This window comes from Pomacea canaliculata, linkage group LG12 (genome assembly GCF_003073045.1).
Source record: "Pomacea canaliculata isolate SZHN2017 linkage group LG12, ASM307304v1, whole genome shotgun sequence".
In the NCBI taxonomy this organism is placed as follows: Eukaryota; Metazoa; Mollusca; class Gastropoda; order Architaenioglossa; family Ampullariidae; genus Pomacea; species Pomacea canaliculata.
In genome coordinates this window covers 16,235,200-16,262,217 of record NC_037601.1, presented here as the reverse complement: position 1 = coordinate 16,262,217, position 27,018 = coordinate 16,235,200, and the positions used below count along the sequence as shown (strand labels likewise).

Sequence of the window (27,018 nt, the reverse complement as noted above, 5' to 3'; positions counted from 1 at the left end):
CACCTTTTCTGAAGCCAGGTGCGCGGAGGGAGCCTTTTAGTTCGGCGGATTTATGGGAATCGATGGCAGAACACCTATTGGCCTCCAGAATCAGACGGCTCATTAAAGTCTAGAAAAAGCGCCCAGAGGTGGGCTTAGCTTTGTCGGGGAAAAAATGGAGAAAGAGTGCATTTGTGGGTGTGTGTGTGTGTGTCAGATATATTTTGGGAATTAGAATTTGAATTTTTCTTATTGAAAAGGTATTTGGCTGGCTGGTCGATTAGTTGCTACGGCGTGAAAGTGTTTCCAAGAGATGATTTGTACTATGAGGAGAGAGGGAGGGGAAGAAAACAGGAGGACTCGGAGAAAACTCCTCTAACAGATGATGTGGTTGAGACATGAAACGCCGAGCCGAAAACGGATGAAAACATTACGGATCCAATGTGTTGAACATCACCCAAGTATGCACACATAAAACAAGACGATGTAAATGTTCGATAAAATGAAAAACGATCTTTAAGTGCATGAAACGTGAGCTATAATTCCATGCCCATCTATCAATAAGACTTTTGTTTAAACACTCTTAAATAGTGTCAGAAACAATCTCAAAATACTTTTTCGAACAATCTCAAATACAGTTGAAATCGCGCACGCCTTAATTTTCCGACAAACAGCCAAAACCAGGTTTATAGAATAAATAGAAAACATCAGATACCCGCACCCTTTTGCAGATGCGTGTTTAATAACATGTTATATGCTTCATGTCGAATTCGAGTGACCTGATCCCAGTAACGAATACAGTGAGCATAAACATTGATACTCAGAGGATATCTCCCCGTTTCTCCGCGTATCATAGCATTCGATATGCGAGAACTGACAGATGAAAGCCATTCAATGCAAACAACAACAACAGCAGCAGCAGCAGCAGCAGCAAACAAACCCACTTTCAAGGATGTTTATTGTTCCCCTAACCTCAGCCCCATATGTTGGCATAAGTTATGGTTGTGCATCTAAAACATAAAAAAATATTGAATACACACAATATCAACTATTTTGGCTCGACATGTAACATTCTCAAGAGCATGAGAAAAAAAATGGTTAGTTTATTCCTTGTTTCTCTTTTGAGGAGCATAGGGCCGCAAAGAGAAAAAATAAGCAGGTTGATATTTGTAAATATTTACAGCATTTACTGTTCACTTGCTAGGTAAGAATTCGAGAGATATAGAGGTGGTGGGGGGATGGAATGTATGTGCGCGCTTGTTCGTGATTAAATGAAATATTGCAAGCTGAGGTAATGATAATGAGGGTTCATTGTATGCGTCCCCTACAACCTTCCTCAAAACCTATTTTGGGTCGTTTTAACCGGCTGCGAACTAAATGTCTGTTTTCTGAACTTATTAGTGGATGCCGACTTTTAGAAACAAATGCAACCAAACTTTCACTACTAACAACTGACAGACACACTCACAATTCTAGTTATAGCAGTCACTACAACCATTCTGTACAGACTTGTTTACAATGGCTCTTGTAGTCTCTCGCGGCTCACACGACTTTCCATTTCACGGACTTGATTAGACTTCTTTTTCTTTTTTTTTTTTTTTTAAGAACCACCAGAAGCAAAACGAACTGAACCTTTTTGCTCTCCCTTGGAAGCAACTTTTCAAGGCAGAGAATGTTTAATTCGACTCTGAGTGATCACCACCCTGCATGGCCCCGAACAATGAAAGTAATTTTCGAGCAGGCGTTCACTTCCGCGCATGCGCACTCCCCTCACGTGCACGTGATGTCATCGTTCAGCCAGAGCAGTTGACGACTACACAGAGGAAAAAAAAAAATTAAGGGGGAAAAATGATCTCGGTGCGTCTCGTGATCGCTAATTTCACGTGTCGCTGGCCCCACAAACTGCACCTTAATGGAGCATGGGTCATCGTCCAGCTCGGGAGGTTAAAATAGGTGGTGGGAGGTTAACGGAGGGGTAGTGCTGTCCTCCAGCATGGTTCTGTAACTTGTTTTATTTCTTTTTGTTCTGTCTTCCAGTCTAAACCGCCTGCTCCGTTCGTCGATACTGATTATTTTTTTAAATTGAAAAGCGGCTGCCATTTTGGCTACCGTTAGTGTTTCTACACCTTTGGGCGCTGTCTCCAACAGGACCACAAGAGGAGGGAGTGGGATCGAGGGGAATAGGATATGAGTGGAACTGGTCTTCGAATTAACAGCAACAAATATCCCGTGTCTGCTTCTGAGTGTCGCTCAGCTCTTGGGACGCATCACATCATTTTAACCCAAACTGCAGTTGATCCTTCACACGAGAAGCACTTGGCCTGTCTCGAAAATGGATGCTCCACCTTGCGCGGCAGGAAAAGTGACTCTCGAAAGAAAAACAGGAAAGCCGGTTGGAGGGTAGTGTGAAGTGCTGGGTAGGGTGTTTGAGAGAGGGGAGCTAGAGGGTGGGGGATGGGGCAGATAATAAAAGAAAATTGCTGCCCTCTGGGTGTTTGACAAAGCAGTGACAAAGTACATTCCCCAGAAGAAAGACATCGTCTCTGGGCGTCGGACCCTGGCGAGGTGGCGCTGTGTCCACCAATTACTCCGTGTTGCTGATACAGACTGTCTCGTTGTCGATAAGTCTCGCTGATTTATGAACAAGCTGACCTGGATACAGTATCCACTCAAACGAGGGACTACTAGCACGCTCCACCACCTCCGTGACAAACTCGCCTCTTTCTCTTAGGAAAACAGTTTTCGTGTGATTTGTTTATTATTGTTTAGGTCGTGACGATATTCACCATACAAGTATTATTGTTGGAGGAGCCTCAATCTCTGTTGTGTGTGTGGTATTAGTAGTAGATTTCGTTAATAAGCAACAAACCCAAGGGGGAAACGGGAAGCAATCATAGTGAAATGAAAAAACTAATTTACAAGATCAAAGGATTCAAAAGATAGGAGTCTTGGTCTAGGTGGTGCTATTTTTAATATCACCACCCACCTACGCTACACACAAAATATTGCTACCTTTGATTATTTTTTTTTAATCTTTCAAATTTGTAACTTCACTCCACTATGACTGCTTTCCTTCTGCCCCTCTGATTTACTCTGTTTATTGTTTATGTCAGCTCGGGATTCAAGCAATAAAATACAGGAAGGCTAACAGCTCTCTCTATATATTTATAAAGAAACATCCTTTTCGTAATACTGCCATACGAAAGCACTTGACAAGGGTAGAAGCTGCCACATGATTGGGTTTAACTGCCAAGCATGAGTGATGCAATAGCCGGCGCTCATTTATCCTCTAGATATGTTTTTGCCGCCCGCTTTTAGAAGGTAAGAAGATCCAAATTTTCTTTTTATTTCCATTCGAGTATATGCGAACTTTGGCACAGTTTTTCCTTTCCTTTTAGTGAATATTCGAAGCTTGTTACAGGCCATTGCGTTTGCAGAGATGCAGTGTTACAGTAATACTGTCTCAAAAAACGAATTAAACAAATCAATTTGACAACATAATGCGCATTTTTTATTGACAATTTTCAGCCAGTGAAATTTAAGAAAAAAAGGTTTTTGGCTGGAAGATTGAATTCAACATGTATTCAAGCAATATATTTATCTTCAACCTGTCCTTATTCTCGCAACAGAATGTTTCTATAGGTGTATCAACCAGACAGACGACTTTGCCATAAGGCCATGCCTGTCGCCTCCTTCTCAAGTGCACTTACTAAAACGAGGCTGTCATCGTGAAGGATGCCTGAATAAATTGGTGGCAGAGCTGAGAACTGAAGGAAATATGGACCACTAAATCGAACATCTTAGATGACGTATACACTATAAGTCAAAAAGTCACTGTAGACAGTTCCCAAGAACATCCCCTGTACCATGTACGGAGACTTGACCCTTGTAACCGGAAAGCTGACTGCAGAAGACCCTTCTACCCCAGTTCGTGAGTAAGCTGTAATTCTTTTTCGATGGCTAGAACTAGGATGTCTTAGACATTGAATTTTAGCATTACATGCCACACCCATTCGTGCCAGACTCTGTCAAATGCCTTTTTGAGGTCAACAAACTTATGCGATTAAGGAACGAAACTAAACTTGGTCAAGAGAAATCGGAGACTGGACAAGGTGACGATTAATTATCACAGGTTCTCGGTCCTTTCATCCTATTTCATGTACTTCGCTGGTCTGTGATAAAGCAGGCACAACTCAGGTAAGAACTAACGCCCACTTCACCTATCCTTTGACCTGTTACCTTGAACACGAGAACAGGATGTTCACTAACTCACATCTGTATATTTGTTTTTAGTTATTTCGGTTTATGATTTATTGCATGAAATAATCGTCCTCGTGGGCAGACCTGTCTAATAAATATCTCTGTAAGTTAGCAAATATGTCTATAATTCAACATGATCTATCGTTGTGGGAATCTCTAAAGTGCATCTAATAGCCTTCTTCAGTGTTGAAGGATTTGAACACATTTGAACTCCTGGTTTCAAAAAACAAACAAACAAACAAACAAACAAAAAAACAACAAACAAACAAACAAACAAAAACAAAAAAAAAAAAAAAAAAAAAGAAAAGAAAACGAAAGCACCATATTGATTTTCCTTGAAATACTTGCTCATCAAAAACCTCTTTCCATCCTCCGTCTGTTTTGTTGCTGAATCTATAAGATAGACAACTGTTTTTAAACTCCATCTTTACGTGCTCTCTCTAATTGATCAAACAACATCACACACATCCACAGAAAAAAAAAGTTTAAAAAATGCAGATAGAAAGAGAAAGAAAATACGGCCCCTAAATAAGCTAAGGTAATCGAAACTTTAGACGCCAGAGATTTTGTGGAAGCCCTTGGCTGTAACCGGTGTCAGTAACAAGCGCAATAGAAGCCCGGGACAAGATGGAGGCCTGTCCGGAGTATCAAAGTGAGTTATGACTCTATCAGGACGCACAGCACCTCCAATCACCTCAGAGGAGGGGAGGGATCCCTAACGCTGGCTTTGCTTTCACGCCTACGATATTTCTTTCCTTCTTTGCATTCTTAGAAAATACCTCCTTCCCTTTTCCTCCCCATCCTCCAGGAACTCTCTCTATTTGATGTCTTCATGTTTCCAACAGAGAGCTTTCTCTTTCTCTGTTATTTCCATCTTTTACTCTTTTCTCATCTTTTATTTCTAGTTCCTTTTTCCTTTTCTCCCTGGTGAACATGTATATCTACCCCTGTGTGCATATGGATGCATGTGTGTGTGTGAGAGAGAGAAAGAGAGAGTGTGTGTAGGTGTGAGTGTGGAGTATATATATATATGATTGTGTTTTGTTCTGTTGTGAGAACATCTATCTATCTTTAGGTCACACTAATAAGAGTTGAGAGATAATAATCATAATTGAATTTGCAAAGCGCATTTTCCCTTGTACATACCGCTGCCTACAAAAGACTACAAAGGAACCGACAGTCAACAATACAACAAAACAAACGTCAGGAAACAGATAACATAGATAAATAACAGCTGAAAGAGAGAGAAAAGTTTGTTGAGAACACTAAGTCAGTATTATGGGGGTCCATATCTACTTCTGAAGATTACTTATCTCTGCAGTGACCTTTGGGAATCCGTTCTCTCCGTGTCGTTGGTCCGCTGTGTCGGCCTTGTCGTGACGGGCCTGGCTTGGTCTCTGTCTTTTAGCATAAACATGAGCAAGGGACTAATTTGATTTACTTTCTCTTTCCCTTCCCCTGTCTTTTGTTTTCTTGGTGCAACTTCGTCTTACACTTTTCTTCCCTCATTACTGCTGTACTACTGTCTCCACCGCCGCCCTTCTGCCCTCGCGTGACGCCGTGACGTCAGAGCCGGTGCTTGGGGATCACTTGGTTCTTTGGCTTCTTTGGTAAGTTCCAGCACTCGCATCGGTGTCCAAAGAAGTCTGTTTTTACAAGCCTTTAGCAGCAAGAAAAGTTCTTCTCAATGATGTTTATCCTGTCTGAAAATATATTTCATTTTGCTAGGTGTGCTGAGAATAAATAAGATATTATTAGACTAACTTTTGTTTCGTTCTCCTCTGTATTTGTAGTGCTGGAGTTCAATAACTGCTTCTATAATAAATGCAATAAGCCCGACTTTCTGTGGTTGGTTGGATAACAATTTGTCTTGATTGTTATGGATATGTCGATGATGTATGTCCTAAAGGTGTGATAGGTTAAATAATGGAGACCTACCTTTCAATAGATTCTTGCTGAACAGAATTTAAGTACATCTCCACTAGTTTATTGGAGAATTATAAAAACTTAAATAATGATATTGGAACTGTTTCGAGATGAAGAAGTAGACACCGGAGATTAAAATAATTAGCTAACACGAAGGTTATGCAAGAAGTATTTCAGATTTTTTAGTGATCGTTGATTACGTTCCTGCGCCGCAGAGTTCACGAAAAGGTCACGAGGCTTTGTCGATGAAGCGAACACGTTGTGAGCAAACATTAAACCCGAAATCCAGAGGAGAAAAACGGTTGATGTAAAGGCTTAATGCAGGGCTGGATGACGTGGGGTAATGTTGGGTTATTTCACGAGAACCGGATCACCTTGCATGCACACGTGACATCAAGGCTGATGGCCTGTGCACGCGGCCAAGACAGCCTGCATCTTGCCTCCTGCGCCTTGTGAATGATGCAGCAATGATGCAGGTACCATCCGCTGCTGCATCGTGGTGGAAGGTAAGTGCTGTTTGTCTGCTCGCAAGTTTGGCTGTTTGTCTGAATGTACAACCGTTTTAGCGTGAACAAAATACTCTTTCAGGTATGTTTGTGGGTGGACGTGTGTGTGGACCTGTGGACGTTCGCGTGTATATGTGCATTTGTGCGTGTGTGTGTGAGAGAGAGAGAGCTACACACACATACAGGAAGAATTGGGAGAGAGAGCGAGAAGAAGACAGACATGCAGAGAAAAATGAAAACTTCTCATCACACTTGTCTTCGGCGAAAAAGTTAATTAACTTTTTTTATTAACGTTTTCTGATTGCCTTTCTGTTTCTTGCCGGTCATTCTTTTTGTCTACTAGCCCCTCTTTTATTCTATTAACTATTTTTAGTTTTACTCATTTTGAAAATTTTCCCCCCTTCATCTCAAGCTCTCTCTCTCTCTCTAATTGAATGTCGTACGTACATAAGTGGCGAGCATCTCTCCAGCTTCCCTACCCACCCAACCCCAGTCACACACACAACCGGCGACCGAAGTGACATATCAGCTGGTGATATTTAAGGGACGAATGAACAATCGAATGGCATCTGATGTCTCCTCTATTACAGCTTTGCTTACTTGCCTGTCTACCTTGTCCATAGACGTGATGGATCGAAAACAGAGACTCTGAAGACGCTTTTACAAGGAAGAGACATTTCTGTCGGTTGTACGGAGAAACAACAAGAAAATCGCATTTGAAGGAACTCGTAAGATACCTGTGGATGAATGTAACCACGAAAGACTGGTGATGGGGCGGAACTTTGGCGAAAAGCAAATCATTCTAGAAGGCATACAGAGTGCTGCTAAGAGGTGATCAACTTCAAGAAATAGTAACAAGTCCATTTTCTTGGGCAACAACAAGTCAGTCAATAAGCATAGCTGTGGTGAAAAAACCATGAAAGGAGCGTTCAGAACTACTTAGAAGGGCAGAAGGAAGGTCAGAGACCTATTCTAGTGGGACCTCGCCCTTCCTTCGGTGGTGCTGACGAAACCAAACAGACGCCTGTCGCCGCTTTCTCAAGTGCACTCACCAAAGCGAGGCTGTCGGGAGTCTGAAGGTGCTGGTGACAGTTAAAAACTGAAGGAACTCTTGACTAACTCGAACATTTTAGACATGTACAGTACGTCACAAGCTGTACACTACGTCACAGACTCCCTGTAGACAGTCACCAAGAACATCTGCCGCATCGTGCACTGAGACCTTGACGCACTCATCGCCGGAAGACTGACTGCAGGAGATCCTTCTCCCCCAGGTTCAAAGCCTGAGCTCAGTTAAGGTAACGAAATTATTTCACATTTCTTATGTACATCGATCACTTTGATCGAGTCTGAGATAACATTGAGAAGTAGAAGATAAAGAGGAGGACGGCAATGATGATGATGATGATGATGATGATGATGATGAAAAATTAATTAAGCCCGACTGTTAAAAAAATATGTCCTCGAAGGATGATTGATTATGAAGCCGTAGTCTCTCCGTACTGCGTCTTCGATTTCATTTTTTTTTTCTTTGTAGTTCATGATTGTCTCACACCATAAGAGCTTTTCTCGACCGCTGACGTATGCTTTCTAGAAGGCTCTCCCTGTATCGACCAGTGCTGCTGTTGCCAAACTGTGCCATTGCGGGACCTTGCTGACTTGCGCTTTCAAAGAAAAATCAGTGACCAATCGATTTTCGCCGTGCTGTCCTGTACTCTCGAAATAAAGAGTGTCTTTGCCCAAGGGACAGCACTCACTCATGCGATGCCAGGGTTTGGCATTTTTTACGAATGAGCTGGTAATTTTTGTGTTCAATTAAAATCATCTGTTTATAGACGTTGATGAAAAGGCAATAATGCCCTAAAATGTAAAGCATGCTTTATCGTTCCCGTTACAACATTTTAAAGGAAATAGGTTGCTATAGAATCCATTGTCTTGACTACAGCAACAAAGACTTTTAAAAGCAGTCCTTCTAGGAAATTTTTTGTGAAAAAAGCTATTACTGTTTGGTTTCAGAATGTTGCAAAATTCCACAAAACACCACACTAATAGCGGTGGGTAACCATTTCCTTGTGTGCTCCCCCGACCGCAGGGGAGGTCCAGTGGTGCAGCAGTTACTGCCTGTCATCAGTTCAGCGAGGATTGGTTGTTCTGGGTTCACGTCCCAGCTAGAAAATTACGCTCTTCCTCTGACGGCCGTCTCCTAATTATTTCTGTTACCAGAACAAAAGCATGTGGTCATGACTTTTAGTTATTGTGGAGCAGTGGAACTCTCTCCCTTTCCATATCCGCCACCTACCTGCTAGTGAATCCTTGAAATGTGCACTGACAACGCACCTCTTCCTAGAGCATTACTCAACAACAGCCCTGCCAATGCTAGTCATTTTTCACACTTTTCTCCCACTTAACCACCCTGCTCGTCTCCTTTGCAAAATTATGATGCTCTCGTCCTTGTCACTTGGTTGCTCTTTTCGTTTTCTGTATTCTTCATTCTTCATCGGTACTGTTGTTTATACTTCCGTCTTTTATATTTTGTTTGTTCTTTTGTCCCTGGTTATTTCCAATGTCTCGTTTTTGTTCTTAAGCGCTAAGACCATTGTACTTACGAGTGCTAGTATGCGTTTATTGTAATTAATATTATCTCGTCTCGAGCACGCTGTACTTTCTCTGTATGTGGCATTTGTTTACAGGGCTGTCGTGATGCCTTAGTTGCTGGCTCGGTGTAAAACACATATGCCCCTCCTGACCACAGGTGTAGACCAAAGTTTGATTGACTTTGTCTTTCGCTTTTGTTTATTGGCATTATTTAAAATGACTTTGTTATTCGATTTATCTTTCTCAGTTTAACAATAACAATAACAACAGACTTTATTAATTCCAATGGGCAATTTAAACATGGGAGCTGTGCCCTGCGTCCAAAATATATATATATATGGAAAAAAAACCACACACACACACACAACACACACACTTGCACACTTACCCATCACACACACACACACACACCGCTGATAGTTCATCTGTGATTGAGTAAATAATAACAATAACAATAACAACCAACTTTATTTGTCCCAATGGGCAATTTAAATGGGAGGCGTGCTCTTTTTCCAATATTTAAAAAAAAATCATGATATTATATATATATTTCTAAAAAGTAGATCATTCCTATGCACACCTACACATCACACGCACAAAACAGAAGCATCGTGAAGGAAGGTTTTTTTCACAGGGGAGTAAACTTTCGTTTAATTTGTCGTGCACAGTTATCCAGTCAATCAGCCATTAACATTCCATTGACACATGAACATGTAGAGAGTAAAACTGTTCTGTTTGTTTTAGACATTGCAGCTGATGAAAAGATGGTGGCTGTGAACTATTTCCATACCTGTTTACACTTATTCTAATACATAATTATTACAAATATAATTATCGCAACATATAGAAGAAAGGTGGAACTCAATCTTTTCACGATCTGTAACTCGATAACAGGTCAATCCACAACCTCTGTACGACTCAGCTTTCAGTAGCAAAGCCCATCACAGATATCTTCTAGCAATTGTGATATGGTTCGAGTTGCACCTGAGCACCGATGGCTCTCGTCACAACGATGGCAGCAGATATTTCAGATTCTGTTTCTTGGCAACAGATATCACTGCCATGACACACCAACTCCGCCTCTTCACACTAACCATAGATTCGACTGGTTTCCTGGACAACACTCCAGGCCTCTTCGGCCCGTTGCTCTTTGATTACTAATGCTTTTATTGGAATCGTGCTCCGCATAAAGTCCGAAAATAGCCTTCTTTCGGTGATAGCTTTCTCCCACCGGAAGCGTCTGACCGACCGCGTGGGCATTTCTGATCTTCTGGACAAAAAAGGGTCACGTGACACTGCAATCATCTTATCGCTGACTAACTCCAAGCTCCAAGTGTATTCTTACTATGTGCTGGCGCCGTTTCTTTTCAAGAACGATATCCTCGCCGAATGTTTTGTCCTAAAGTTAGCAAACCTAATCTTAAGACAATGGTACGGATTTAGATAACAAATGCAGAGAATCATTTACACTTCTATTAAGCTTCCAGTCTATTTGCATGTTTATTCTTAAGACATTAGTAATAATTTTTCTTCAACTTATCTTGAATGTTTCATTGTTTTGTCTTGAAGCAAACTCAGTTACTTCTAGACACGAAGAAGGTGTTTGTTGATCTAGAGGTAGACCGAAGCACACAAGAGATGGAAGACACAAAAAAACTAAAAATAATAGGCTTATTTTAAGATGTTAATTTTTTTTCCAACACTCTGTACTCGCAACTGTTGACGATAGCATTCAAGAAAGCGATTTTGCAGAAGGTCAGGTCAGGTCAGTCCCATGCCCGGTCCGGGCGTAGGGGGGACCGTCCGGCAGCAGCAACAGACAGAATTTTCCACCCGGTCTGTCTTGAGCAGATGAGAGCAGGTCTGGCATCTCGCGTTCGGTCCATTCTTTAATGTTGGTGACCCAGCTTTTCCTCGGACGACCACGACGACGGCTCCCTTCGAGGGTTCCTTGTAGGATCGTTTGGACAGGTGTTGTGGCGGGTGACGTGACCGAACCAGGCGAGCTTGCGCCGCTTCACTGTTGCCAGAAGGGGCTCATGTGGGCCACGAGAGAGGTCACGTGCTCCGTACGTATGCGTTGGTCTGTGTTCGCGGTACGAGATGCGGAGCAGCCTTCTCAAGCACTTGTTCTCAAAGCTTCTTTTCCGTTGCGGCAAGCAGCGTCCAAGTCTCGCAGCCGTAGTAGGATTGACACTACAAGGACTTGTACAGCCTGTGCTTGGTACTGAATTGAGTTGCTTCGCAGATCTACCAGCCTGGACATTGCGGATGTTGCCATACCAATCCTGATATGGATCTCTGCTGTACAGCAACCATCTCTAGTCAGGGTGCACCCAAATACTTGAAACCTCCTCCACTGGCCGTTCATGACGATGTTGCTGCTGCTGTCGGTGGTGGAAATAATCATTACTTGCTTTTTCTGAGCTTATTTCCATGCCATAAGCTGGAGAGTCTGTCCGCAAATCCTGAGCGTTGTTACTGCCTGCCAGAGTCAATGTCATCTGCAAAGCGAGGTTGCACACCACCAATGGAGATTGAGGTAAGGTGTTGTGGAGGTGTCCTGCATGATTTTCTAAAACGAATGAGCAGTAGTAATTCACATTCTGGATCACCTCAGTGAACCTGCATCAGAGATAGCACGCATCTGCCTTTCCCGAATGTGACGTGTTTGCTCACGTGACCATGCACCCCTCGTCTGCCCTGCAAAGAATGAGTTCGATCATCGACCATTTAATCGTAGGGGCGGCAACGGCTGCGGTGGTCCTCAAGGCGCTGAAACCTTCTGATAGCACACAAGCTGTGGATGCTTTAAGGTCTGCCAACTGCTGCAGCACAGTTACAGCCTGTGATTTGTGGGGCTCACTTGGACAAACCTCTTGGGCAGGGACTGGGGGGATATCAGGGGATTACATTTCATCCTGCCCAACGGAAGCTGCGCCATGTTTTTATGACGTCATTGTGTGCGGCGTTGATCTTGATCGTGCAGTCAGGGTGAACGAGGCATCACTTCATTATCGACTGCAGGATTGCTTTGGCTTGATAAGTAAATCTCCCTGTTAGACAGCAGAATCGAAAAAGACTTCATTTGGTTCTGTGTTTATTGTCCGTGAGAATTTCTTTATCTCACGTTTTTATTTTTCGTTATTTTGTTTCCTCAGACCTAGCAGCAGCATCGATTTCAGATTCTCTTTGTCACCACACTCACTGTCTCGCAGCATGTGTTTACTGCCCCGAAACAAAAAAAAAAAAAAAAGTTTAGTTTCCATCTCATGTAACGCAATGTAAATACACAGAGAAGGGAGCAGGTGATGGGTGTCAGTGAATGAAGGGGAGACAAAACATAAAGTCAGAGACAGGACGATGAGAAAGACAGGGTGCAGCGCAGGGTAACTCAATTTTTCTCTGCTGCAGATGGTTCAGTCTTGGACTGAAAAAAAAACATTTTGCCTGTGGGTAAACATTCTCCCTCCCTCCCTCCCTCCTTCCTGGGAACGACGTCATCCGTCTGGTTATTTTTTTCATCCTCGCAAGCATCTACGCAGGCGACTTACGTCAAAAGAGTGAACCTTTTAAATGGATGACGTCAGTGTACCAATCATTAAATCTGTATTTTTAACTGTGCATGCGCAACACGTCGACACCCTCTCCGCAGGTCACGTGTCCAGAATGGCCAATTGGATTTCGGCAGGATCCACGCTGCTACTGAAGGTCTAGTGGTCGGTAGTCTGTTGCAGGAGGAGGATTGCAATTTTTTTCACGTTCGTTGAGTTGAATTGAACTTTAGTTTTAATGAAATGAGAATGGGACAGAATAAAATCGCATAGCTTTGGGTAAGGAAAGAACTATCGGTGCTTTTTTTCTTATTCATGAAACTCGTTTGTGAGATCCATTTTCTAATCAGAATGTTTCAGATCTTAATGTTAAAAACTTCATTCTTTTGAGTTAATAGCATCTTTTTTCAAACTTTTCTCTTTGACTCAATCATGTGACTATTAACTTCTTTAACTGAAGAGTCAGACATCTCATTTGTGCTCCACTTTGTAGAGCTAATCACTTTTCATATCATTCAACTGATACCTTTTACTGCTCATTTCAGTTTAAAGCTATGTAAAGTTAAATACATAAATAGGCTTTAGTGCTTAAAAATTTATACTGAAGGAACTTTTAAGTGAGCGCCTTATCTGCTTCCAATGCGACGAAAGTCAAGTCGTTGAGAAGTTTTTTTTTTTTTTTTTTACGTAAAATGAAGATCCTCTTCACCTATATGGTTTCATCTATAGAATCGTTAATGTAATTTCTTTGAACGTATAAAAGGAAGGAGAGCCATTTACAGCCTTAAGACGCCATGCAGATTCTTAGGTTGGATCAAAGTATGGCAGAAATTTTTTTTAAAGTCAGATCAAACATACTTGTTGCGAGAAAAAAAAAAATAAGTAGCAGCCTTCATGATGGCTTCATTTTTGACTTTTCAGCATCTCCACACTCACAATAGCCGTGCTTTGGCGTGTTGCGTGCCCTGTATGCACATTTGTAACTGATACTGGCACGCTAACTGCTACACTGACTGCTACTAATTGCTGACTGCTACACTTTGCTACACTAATTGCTACACACACTATAAAACTAACTGCTACACGCCATGCTGGCGGTTTCATTAAGCATCTGCCTGTTGAGAGAAATCTACTCGGTCCAATAATCAAAGTGTTACTCCTGTTTGTTTGTTTCCTTCATTTCATACTTCCTCCCCATTATTATAATTTTTTTAACTAAATCAATTCAGTAATAGCCCACGTGTGCGGAGGCGGCAGATTAGCGGTAAAGTTGACAGCTTGCGGACGCAGAGACTGAGAAGCTTCACTTGGATGATCACACGGACGCCGCCACCGGCGACCACGAGCCGTGGTTCCTCTAATCGATCATCACGCAGATCTCCTGACGAGACGCTTAATCCACTTGATACTAGTGTGAGGCCGGTCTGTTGCAAGCTTTGCCGCCTCCAAACAACCCTCACCCTCTCTCAGCTTCAGTTGTCGTGGTGCCGGGATTCTGGGCGGATTGCAGGGTGATGCAAAGATGCAAAAATAGAAGCATAAGGGTGGGATTGTCTTGTGGAATGAGGATGATCCAGAGCTGACCAATCAGCCAGGTGTTGCAGTGTCACAAAGAATTCAGGTAGAGTTTCGATCCGCAATCCATGAAAGCAAGTGCAGTCTCCACTCAAGTTAATTCTGGAACAAGAAGAAAATTATTTTTCTCGATCGTTTTCTGCTTCTACCCCAGTACAGAGACAAGTATGCTTTACTTTTCCATTTATTAACCCCCTAACTCCCTAGGTAATAGCAGGCATGCTTCCTTCATTCCACACCTAATCTCGCACGTGTTTCTAGAATTCTCGGGATTTTGCGTTCCGCAGCTTTCACACACGTCGCACCATATCGCTCATCCGATTTCTCCAAACCTTAATCAATCTTACCTTTCGTCTCCAGCGGTTAACTCAGTTTGGGAGAAGTTAATTCCCAGTAGATGATTACAAGGCACGTGCTAGTGAACTCAGGATGAACAGCTGCAGCTCTTTATTCTCCCTCTCCCCTTTCACCTTCAATAACCGAAATCTGCATGCAGCCTCCAGACCACTTTCTCTTCGTCCTACCCTGCCCTCCCATTGTAAGCTTTTTTTTTTCTGGGTAAGGTAGCAATGTATGAAACGAGTAATCCTAAAAGCTTGAGATCATACGAACTGATAAAATTTAGTGAACAAAATAAGCATAAGATTTAAAAATAACAGCCTCATACTCTCTCTAACCAGAGACAACAATTTTCAAAACGCCCCCGCATCCGATCAAAAAACCCACCAGGGTATCCTAAGCTCGCATTAAATCCGGCAACCATAAATTACACCTCACAGATTCAATTCCTAGGAGTTTAAAGGCTGAAAAATAATTAGTTGTTTTACGTAAGCAAAATAAATAAGGATATTAAAAGATGAATAAACTTAATGAGATCAGTCACTTAAACGAACTAGGGCGCCACTCCAAAATCCTTGTCAAACTTATGTGTTATCTAAAAATGCTACAGTCTCCACCCTCCTAGTCACCCATCGAGTAGCGTTACTCCTATCTGCTAAGACGACAGCTCTACCAGGAGCACTGGAAGTGCCTCCGTTTGCTCTAAACTTGGAGATAACAGATAGCCCTGATCCTTAAAGAAACCATTCCACTTACTTCTGCAGTCTAGTCCAGCTACTAGGAAGTGCGGACTTGACAGGTCTACAGGACCCCGGGGGCAAGACAGGCCGAAAGAAATGCACTAACAACACGACGAACACCTGCGGCATCAAGAAACAGCGACCCACCCTCCTCCTCCATCCTCACCCCACCTGCTACAGCTCCCTTTCCTTCTAAGCCTTTCCCTATACCATTCACACACCCCATACCCCCAAAGTACGAAATCGTCACAATAATCAGACACCAGAAATGTCAGAATGACAAGACACCAGACATGTCACAGACACCAGAAATGTCAGAATGACAAGACACCAGACATGTCACAGACACCAGAAATGTCAGAATGACATGTCAAAGAACACCAGAAATGTCAAAGATATTCTATCAACCTTGACCAAAGTCGAGTGACGTTATTTCATCATAAAACGTCACCCGTCGACGACACAAAAAATATTGATCAGAGCATTACACCATATTCAAATTTCGTCATCAGATGACGTTGCTGGTGGTATAATCTGGGTCAGAACACCCTGAGCTCGGAGTTTCAATGGCGAGGGTCGGGCACGCCCCAGAGGAATTATTATTAAGAATGATGATTTATATTTTAAAATGCATCGTCAAAGCGCAGTGTGGGTTAAGTATTAAACAAAGAGTGACAGACTATTGATGTTGACAGACATCAGAATCTGGCAAGCTGTCGCCGATATGTTTTCGTTACTGCCTAGTGTAATTAGTTTTCTAAAACAGACGTTGCAGCCACGTAAATGAGAATGATGGATGACTTAATTATTTACTAAGAACGTCCTCGATGGGCATAGCATGGTAGCACTACAAAAGAACTAAAAATAATAATAACATAATAATGTTATTGAACATAGATACGAAAATCTCTCGCTAAAGAAGAAAACACACGGCTTCAAAAAACCTGATTGTTGTAAGAGTATATACGAATAATCATAAGTACGCAGATTAGACTATACACAAAAAAAGGAATTAACTGGAGTAAGCTGCTGTTCGTCTTTCACGCAATAATTGTGCCGCCATGACAGCCCGGTCTCTGTGTTACCGCAATAACTTCACGGATCACTTCTCCGTTTTCTCTACTTTTTTCCCCTTTTCTGCTGCCCTGACTGGTAAACAGAAGGAGTTATCCTCCCTGATGAGGAACACTAGGTGAGGAAATGAAATTTTATCCGACTATTTTCCTCCTCATCAGACGTTATATCTCTCAGGAGGCCGCAAGATTGGCGGCTACCGTTTTCCCACCCCACCCCAGCTCGCCCCACACCTTCAGGAGAAAAACATCGCCAAGTCTTTGGTGGACGTCGTGCGAGAGCCACTCTCGGCTATTGTCTGGAGGCGGGAGTCAGGGCCAGACGTTGAAGCCAGATGTTTCGGTGACGTAGTTTCCAGAAGTAAGAAGGTCATTACTGGCACAGACCCCAGTTTCATGCTTCATCCACTTTGCCTAATCGCGCGTCTGACTTATTTTTATTTTTATTTTTTTTGTAAATGTGTGTGTGTGTTTACGACATATGTGCCCGTGGAAGTACGCAAGAGGCTTAGCTAGCCGTAAACAGAGATCAGGAGTAATGCATGTATAAATGCAATCAGGAAGTGTTAAGGATAAGACACTCGTGTCTACACTCGTTATTTTATTTTTATACTTTGTTTTGTCCAGTCTTCATATCAAGCGTTGGCTAAGTATGTATGAAAGTGTTTTCTCTGCCTCTCTCTGTCCCTCCCTCTTGATGTTAAAATATTGTTTAATCATTTCCTTAACCCCGTTATTTCCCAAATTTGTATAGTAAATTTTATTTCCGTTGTGAAAGTTGTGTTATTTGAAGTCTCAGAAAACAAGCACACACACGCATGTTAGACAGTGTTTGCTTTTATTTTTGCGCGTATACAGTCCGTCTTTTAAATAGGACACTGAGAGGACTTGAGATAAAAGAACTTGTATATAAATGTGTTCTTTAAAGGACTCTGATAGATGACGGGTTTTAATCACGGACTATTTTTCACACTTTCTCTTTCGGGCGCGCACACTGGCACACACACACATTCTCCCATACTCTTACACTAGTGCATGCTCACTCTCAAACTTATCTCTCACACGTTCTTTCATAAACACATCACACACGGACACACACAAACACACAAACCGTCTTTCAACTCTTTTTCATTCTTGTAAAATTCAGAAAAAAATGTTTCTCTTAAGGCGAAAAATAAAAGTAAGAGAACGACTGGCCGTATCACGTGCTAAGGGTGGAGAGCGGAGGAGTTAATCCTTATCGATGCTTACACTCTATTTTTTATGTAAAGCATTAGTTGTTGCCGCATGGTAAGTCGATGAAAGGGGGAAAAGGTACGAATAGAGAAACAGAGGGTAAGAAAAATGGACAGATGACGCAGGGACAACAGTAGGATCCACACATTATGTGGCCCGACTGAAATGTCTTCAAAAGGTTTATCGGGGAGGGAAGCGCCATTGATTATGCAGCAGGAAATGGCAAGTTAAAGACCTTTTTCCCAATCTTTTCGAAATTCTGAAAAGAAATCTTCTTTTCAGCAGGAGGAAAGAATGAAATGTTGCCACCCACACACCCTCCCTCCCACACACACACCAGCTCTCTCTCTCTTTCTCGCGTTGCGTATGCACACAAATATGTCCTCCTCCTTTAAGTGGATAGCATTTTGTGACAATGCGTCTCTTCCTCTGATGTTATTTGGTGCACATAAAAATATTTCTTAGAAGAAGCAGAAAATGAAACATATGCTAGTTCAATTTTTGTTCTTGAGAGCGAAAAGAGTTAAGGTCTTGGCTCGGAGAGCAGGAAAAAGATCAAATCTTCAAGTTTTTAAAGATTTTTTTGAATCCTCGGAATTTTAAATTTGCTACATAAAAATGAACTTGCAAATGTGGGTAACAGGAATACACGAGTATCATATTGCATAATTTCAATACTCTGAGGTAGCGAGGTAATTAATAAACAGAGCGTGGGAAAATTGTACACTTTTCCTAGAGATCGTTTACATGTGCTCTTCCCCATCAGCGGTCACTTTCATCCTTTCCTCATCAGCCACCAAAATGGTTGAAGATCTGAACTCAGCTAGCTTCAACAATTAACACTAAAACAAACAAACAAAAAATCTGGAAAAGATGCTAATTAAGACATTTTTCGAAGGTTCCTTGATATTTGAGGGTAGAACTTTTAAATAACTTGATATGCTTACAAACATCCTGTACTTTGCAACATGGTTACATGCTTACTTAGTACTGGAAAAAGAAAGACTAGTCTGAAAGATTTTTGTTTAATTGAACCAGTTCATCTGCTCCTTTATTATAAGTAAAATCATACTCTGAAACTTGGCTCATGTTTTGTTTTTGTTGTTTTTTTGTTGTTATTTTTTTATATGGTTAAGCGTTGTTACCCAGGTAACATTTTATATTGCTATAAAAGCTGCGATCACTGTCAAAATAATTTCGGATAGGGGTAGAAGCGGTCTACACGCTGCAGGCGGCAGATACCCAAGCATGAACCAGCACTCCCATAGTAGAGTTAATGCTCTTGCCCTCCGCCTTGGGTCAAGAGTTATTCTCGAATGACGCAGTTCAGGGTCCACTGCGCACATCGCTGTTATCCTTTGTTACCCTTTGACCCCTTTCAATTTGATTGCCTTTGCATGCAGAACAGAGATAGCAGGCTTGTAAACACTGTGTTGGCTCTAACTTGAATTTGATGAGCAGACACACACACTTTATTCTTTCACCCTGTCAGGGTACTGAGATGTTCAACATTTAGTCCTTCTCTTCATATGTAAAATATATGTAGCAAAATTCTTGTCTACACACACACTTATATATCTTTAAAGGCAATATATCTATATATATATATCACACACATGACTGATCAGTTTTAGCAACTAATACAGGAAAACCTCTTTCTTCCCTCGCTTAGTTGCTCTTTCCTTCTTATTCTTTTCATTCGTATCTCATTGTCGCTGTGTATGTCATGAAATAAATCCAAGCATATAAACACATGGCGTCAGGACCACCTTTACTTACTGGCAAAATACTTATCCATTTTGTACTTTTATGCTTTTCTTTAATTGTGAAGTAAGTCTTTTGCTTCATAATATGCATCAAACGAATTCTACCATTATACAAAAGTATGTCGCTATATTAAAAAAACAATTAATCATTACAACTTCAAGCTTTTTATTTTTTTTCTGGACAGAAAATTAGAATCTGTTTTCAATATTAGATTGAGAAAAGTACCTCAATACGAAACTCGCACAATGCAGATTTTAAAGAACAACTTTCTTCCCCCTACACACACACAGCCTAGCATAACACTATACTATAAGTGCAAAACTATTCTTCTCAAGTCTAGAAAATGGCGGTAGGTGGGCCTAAAGACGAGCAACATTAGCGCATTATGCGGCCGGCTGCCGGCAAACGACGAGGGAAATGGTCTTGTCTGCCGCCGCCATTCGGTCGTCTGAGCGATTTTCATACGCGCGATGTGAAAATCGATGTTGCAATCCGTCCGCAGAGAGGATTATCAGTAACTTCCTCTGTGAGGTAGGTATTGAATGTAAGACTCTCATGGTGGGACACAAGCTGCATACTAAATTCAGTAAACTACAGGTGTGTATTTTCAGGAAGCTATTTCTTCCAATCTCTTGTCGCATGAATACAGGATTTCAGCCGACGGAAAACTGTTTGGGTAGGGTAGGGGTCGGCATTGAACTAATAAGTTCTAAATAATGAGAGTATGAGGAGAAGGGAAAATGTTATGGCTTTAAACTTTACGCAGGAAGTCATGTTGCAAACCCTGACAAATTTCAGTTAAAATACAAAGAACTATAAGAGACAAAAGCCGAAGAGCTTGCAGACTGACTGAAAGACACTGTCTCGAGAAAGGAGAAATGCCTAAATCTACAGCACAACCTCCGATATTTGTTAGCACCTTGTGACGTCATTTCCGGAGGAAGTAGCACAGCTGGGGAGGCAGCTTCTAACGCCCCTAATTAAGAAGTCCGGCAGCTGCACAAGCATCACGCAGGCGAGACCAGTCTACTCTCAAGACAATACACATCGGTAACGGAAACCTCTCGCACTAACAGACAGTAGGCAATGCAGGTCACCAAGGTGTGGTTGTCACTCTCGTTTCACCAAGGCAGTTTTTCTTTGCTGCGGCAGGTCACCAAGGCATGTCACGCAAAGAACTACGCAAGGGATAAGAGTTCTCAGAGACAGCATGAAGGACTGGGAAGAGGGAAGGGGAAAGGAAACAAATTAAAGACAGGAAGGCAGGAAGGAAAGGAATAAACGACTGACAAACATAAAAGGAAAGAAAGAAAAAAGGTTTAAAATGAAAAAAGGAACGAAAGGGAAGAGGAATGAATTACAAGAACAAAGTAAAGGAAGGATTACCAATCCTGAGACAACGTAAGACGCACGTGAGGTCAGCCAGAAGTGATGTCGGACTGAAAGGGAAGGAAACGAGGCGCGTGTGTGGTGGGTGGTATTTTGTACCAAATATGTTGCTGCTGGACAGGCACAAAGCTTATTGAAGAATTGATGGATACAGACACTCATTAAGGATGTCTACACAGGAAATATTTGCGTTTATAAGGATGCCAACGCTTTCATGAGAAATATTTTGAACATTAACATAGTAGGATCCTTTCTCCCTTTGAAAGGCCCAGACGCTTTAATTTCTGGGCGAAAATGCTGGTATTTTTGCAAACCATCCTTGTGTGATGAAAGCACAGAAAAGCAACATTAACAATCAAGGTTCTATTTTTACACTCAATCAGTCCAACAACATAGAGCGGCCTCCAAGGTCTCTGTAACTTTCTGAGGGTGATTCAATGGTCAAGCCAAAAAGAATATTCCAGCACATAATCCAACAACTCCTTCTTGATGTGTCCTGTATTGTACACCACCATATCCTTCAGCCTTATGTAGGTTTAACTTTGACAGGTTTATTCATGCCCGTCGACCGCGAGCCAACGAGTACCGGCTTTCCCGATGCGACCCTCACGACCTCTGGGTTGACACTCTGTGGAAGTTCTCACCAATGCAGCTCTTTCACTAAGCCGACAAGATATTCCTAGTGTCACCGGGGTAAAATTTATTACCTTGAAGTCAGCCTAGCTTTAATGGGTGCAGTCTTCTTCTGATTATTATATGGCTCATCATTTACTTTGTGTGCCAGCTAACTGTGGCTCGAGCTAACAACGATAAGTAGCGTAAGTTGAGACAATGAGTTATGCAGTTAATGAACCTTTTACATTCCTCGCAACTGTTTTTTTTTTTTTTTTTTTTTTTTTTTTTTTGTGCTGTGAATTTGAAACCCCGCTAAAACCTGCTGTCATGACCAAAAATAATAAGTATTTATAACTTTTTTTTATGTGTGTATGTGCGCACTCGCGCGTTTCAGAATAAGTAATGAGTTCCTTGGAATTAGAAGGACAACCAAATGGGTATGAAAAAAATCCCCGCTCATACCTTTGTTAGCAAAATGCACACTGTTGATAATTATTTAAAAAAATCATTGTAGTCTTTTTTTGTTGTTTTAAAAAGAGATAACCATGACAACTTGTTTGTAAGATATTATGCTTAGTGTAGCATAGCAATTTGCTCCTCGATTACAGGAATACAGTCAATGGTACTCACTCCTCCAATCATCCAAAGACAACGCGCAGCTCCTGTACTAAAATGACATTCAGAGCAGAATTGACAATGTGTCTGTTCTGTCTTATTTCTGTACTTAGTCTCCCAGAACCAGCTTTGTTTTTATCTGGGAAGCAAGAAGAGCGACCTGCATATTACGAGCTAGCATCACCTCAGTACAAATGTGTCTGTGACGCCTCAATGTGTTTGACCTTACTGGAGAGTTCAAACCCATTGCTCCTGCCAGAGCACAAGGTGACAGATTTCTTTCTTCGCCTTTTTTTTTCACTCTATCTCCTATCCATTTCCTCATCTTTTTTGTTCACTCTGTCATGAACTTTTGGCATTTCCATTCGTTCAACGATTGCTTTGCTTTAGACGAGTCACCCGGAGATGATTCCGCTCGTATTTGTCATGGCTAATTCTGAGATTTTCCGGCTTATTTGGGTAATGGAGGCAGCTATTTTTAAGACGAGTGTAAATGGCATATAGACTTTATTGACCCGCGGGTCAGAGTGTAAGCGCGCGCGTCCGTGAGTTGATGTACGTGGTATGGATCGACACACGTGATACGAACGCTCACACGCACACGTGCACGCTTGCTCTCTCACACACACACACTCTGAGCCGTTCCGTTTACATTGAAATTCGCTGTCTTCTGAAATATTATGACAGGGGTTCTTTCCATTGTTCTACTTTTTAGCTTTTTTTTTTTTTTACCTCTTTCTTTCTTTTCTTTCCTCTCCTTCTTTTTTGTTTTCTTTTCCTTACTTTGTTGTTATCTCCCATCTTCCAGTTCAGTAAACTTTCTTCACATAATTGCGATTCACCAGATGCGTAAGTTCTTTTGCCTTTCGACTTTTTTTTTTAACAGATAAAAGTCGCTAGTCATTATCCTACAGCGCTTAGAGCGATGCACTTGATGACTTCCACTAAAACGTTCGCTGACGTTGTCGCTGCCGCGAATCCGGGCACCCACTTATTTTGTTTTTACTTACTTGGGGGACTGACCTGTTCTATGACACGCCCTCTTGATATTCTCGTCTCCTCATTCTTTCTATCGAAAACAAATCCATCCCCAGACCCTAACCCTAATCCTGAGCCTAAATCTAACACAAACACCCAAGCTGTCTTTATCATGGAAGTAAAAACAAGCATTTATATCAAAGAACTCTGCTTATTGGGTGGGGAGCAATGATTCACTATCTGCAGCTGAAAGCTGATGTACACTGGGTAATGTCAAAGTGCAAAAGAGAATGCTTTTAACAAACTGCGACGTTTATGTAAAAAAAAAAAAAAATAAAAAAGGACAGGTATGTTAGGCGGTCTAACAACCCATCAATGCAAGACCCTTTATTAGATGATGGGAGTCACGTGACGTTTTTGCTGCTCTCTTGGGACGTATTTGAATTTCGATCGATTTAGGAGGCCCAGATCAGATGATGTAAAACAACAAAAATAAAAGAATAAATACACATATACCGCTATTACCAAAAATTTAAGCATCAATTTAAAACTCCCAAAATTTGCATCATCATCATCATGATTGAAAAATGTTTTACTGGAATGTCCATTTCAACATTCACGCACTCAAAAATTTTTTTCAGTTATTTTAAAATCCGGAAAATTATTGATTTCATGGCTTTCGACTCTCTCTGCCTGCGTCATGTGAGCCCCATATCCGCATAGCACTTAACTACCCCTCACATAGTGCAAGCTTCATTATAAACAGACCTGTTAATTAAAACTAGTGCCTTCTGGAGTCACGGTCGTAATTATGCGGCAGGTCTAAATTAGTTCACCTCTGGTGTGTAGCTTGCACTCCGGTTTACTTCCTATAAGACAACAACAATAGCAGAGCAGCAGCAGCAGCAGCAAAAGTGCAGACAACCCGACGATGGTCGTGTGCTTTTTCGAAAGGTTTACCATACATAAATTAGAGCCGGTGACACAGTGCTGTACTGTACTATCATTATCTGTTCGTAAGTCCTCATTAAGCTCGTCAGGCTCACTCGCTGTTGACTTGCTGAACTTGGTTGGTTTTTTTTTTGGAAGTAGTGTTGCGAACTTTCTAAATAGTACGCAGCGTTGGCTGGCACATGACAAGCAGCACACAAATACACAAAGAGACAGATGTGAACAGTCTCTCTCTCACACACAAACACACAAAGAGAAAGATGTGAACAGTCTCTCTCTCACACACAAACACACAAAGAGAAAGGTGTGAGTAGTCTCTCTCTTATATTCACATATAATACGTATACGGTTTTTACCTTATTTCTCTATTTTTCCATGAGCGTGCGTGTGTTTATGTGAATATATAATATGTATATAGTTTTGTGTATTATGAAGGAGAAAGGGAGTGCAAGAGACATTGATTCTGACTGACCCACTTCAGGAACACTACAAAGTGGAACGGTGGCGGTGTTTGGGGAGGGGATGGGCTACAAGGAAGAAACATGTTAAAATCAGACCTGAGAACTATATGCAGGCAACCATCTGTGTCACACGCTCGTCTACACCTAACAAATCTCTGATGTTGTAAAGGTCGCGAACTCGCAGCGAGAGAATAAAGCTGTACACAGTTTTCTTTTTTCTGCACAGTTCACGGTTGGCGGTTTTCCATTCACCCAACACTTCCCACCCCATTCTTCGACTATTTCGAGAAGTTGTCTCGTGCGCACCACTCGCGTCTCTAACCGAGGCCCGCTTGCTTGAACGATTTTATCTCTTTTTATCTCTTTTTTTTTTCTTTTACATAAAAGTGTCCGTAGGGTCCTTTGACATTTACGGTCATTTTTATGCATAAAAGATGAAAGCGCTTTTGTAGCCCGGCGAGAAACTGTTCTGTCCGGCTTCTCTTCTACGTCTTAGCCTCAGGTCTCTGCAGACCTCTTTTTTCTTGTTGCCATCGACTTTTCCTGTCAGAACGAATTGTCTCACTTTTAAGATGCTGAACATCACGAGAAAGAAGAATAAATCAAAACAAAACAAACCGCTGCTGGTGGTGTTGTTGTTGTTGGTGGTGGATCGGCGGGGAAATCGAAACGCACCGTTGCGCGAAGCTTTTGGACCTCTCCTTGCACCTGAGGGATAGAGTTGATAGTTGCACTATGCCTGCAACAATGATTTTTGCAGAAATTGTGCACTGGATACACATTCGTGGATTAAGATTCTTAACCATAAGTTACCACGTTTAAATACTTTGTTTAACTTAATTAGCATGAATTGCACTGGGCGATAAATGACATGGAAGATAACGCAACCGAACAGACCGACAACCCCAATAAGGCTCAAGTTGTTGAAACACAAGTTTGTATTTTTTTTAACTACTTACACGCTAAATGCGCTCAAGAAAGTGATGGAGGGAAAGAAGTTAATTATTTTCTAGATACCACTAATCCTGGAGTACGTGGGATTCTCGGTGTCGTCTGCTTTTATCATCCTCAAGGGCAATTTAAGATGGAGTGGAATTAGAAGAAAACTAGAGCTGATAATAAAATTCCAATAACAGGATGTGTAAAACAGTAAATAGCTGGTTAAAAAAGAGGAAAGGAAGGGTGAGAAGAGCTGGATGGGAAGAGTGGGATAAATAAAGAGGAATATAGCAGGTTTAACAGAAAAGAAGGGAAAAGCATAACGTGACAGGTGACAAAGGTGGCAAAGAAAAAAAGAAAAAGGGTGATAACAAGACAAGACACCTGTAAGACAACACCTGAGGGAAGTTTTCAATGACTACGGTCTTGACAATGACAGCTTGCCTTAAAGTCTCGCGCCTCTCATCTCCCTTCGCCTATGTCCTTTCTTGCCGTGAAGTAAATAACTGTAATGCATTGGTTCAATGTATTGATATTAAGTTCGATGACAAATCTTTCTTCGTTTGGCTAACATTCCTAATGTTGTTTTTTTTTTCGTCACTGACGTGAGCTGGAAGTCGATATGGAAGTGGAAGGTTGATAACCTGCTCATACTGACGCGATTTGGGTCAAAAGAACAAGGGGCTTGAGGAACATGGGTCTATAAAATGCTCACATGAGAGGTTCAAACTGTTCGAGTTCAAGATTGCTGTAATGACGCAGTTTTAAAATTCGGTTTGTTTCTGGTTGATTTTTGTGAGTCTAAGCCACTGGCACCTTCGCGTCACTAGGTGTCTTGAGCGAGAGTGAGCGTGAATCTCTAAGCGCTCTTACAGCTGATGACATTACTCGGTTTTAAAACACTAATTTGGTTTGGCACCTGGCCTGGATATGATGATTACGTCTCGTAATGGAGTTTAATGACATTTTCTGCCTTGTGATATTTTTGAGTAATTATCCGCTTTATAATCTCTTTTTTTGCAGAAGAATCTTTGAAACTAGTAGCTTTGTTCAAAGGCTCACCAAAAAACATACTTGTTTACAAAATACTTTTCTTGACTTCTTGCGCATTTTGCGGTTACTGAGAATGCCTATTGATCTTTAATAAATTGTTATTTAATTCAGCCGATGTTTTCTTTATAAGTACGCTTGCTACTTTAATTTCATTGCCTGTGTATTCTTCCAACATTCTAGAAGAAGAAATCCATCTCATCGTTTGTTCCTCAAGTCACAATAGGGGGCGAAACCCAAATCACCTTTGGCATCTCACAGGATTTGGGTTCTCGTCACTGCAGAACAGTTTTGCTCACAGTTAAACTGCTGTCCGTCTATGATGATAACAAGTTTAGCTGTCTGTCATGGCTGTCTTTATGACTCGGGTACGCAAGATAACGCATCCATCACATTTGTCTATCGCGCGCTACCAACTCTTGTTGTGTGTTTTGTTTTTATCCAGGCTTGGTACTAAACTCTTGCTTGCT

The 27,018-nt window shown here is 41.6% G+C and overlaps 1 long non-coding RNA gene across 1 annotated transcript; it reads right to left on the bottom strand.

Moving 5' to 3' along the window:
- Positions 1-14,434: 14,434 nt before the first annotated feature.
- LOC112576660 lies at positions 14,435-15,783 on the bottom strand. The gene is made up of 3 exons (XR_003101878.1): positions 15,491-15,783; positions 14,743-14,865; positions 14,435-14,497 (listed from the first exon to the last, which is right to left on the bottom strand). It is a non-coding gene; the product is annotated as an uncharacterized LOC112576660 (long non-coding RNA).
- Between the last annotated feature and the right edge of the window lie 11,235 nt (positions 15,784-27,018).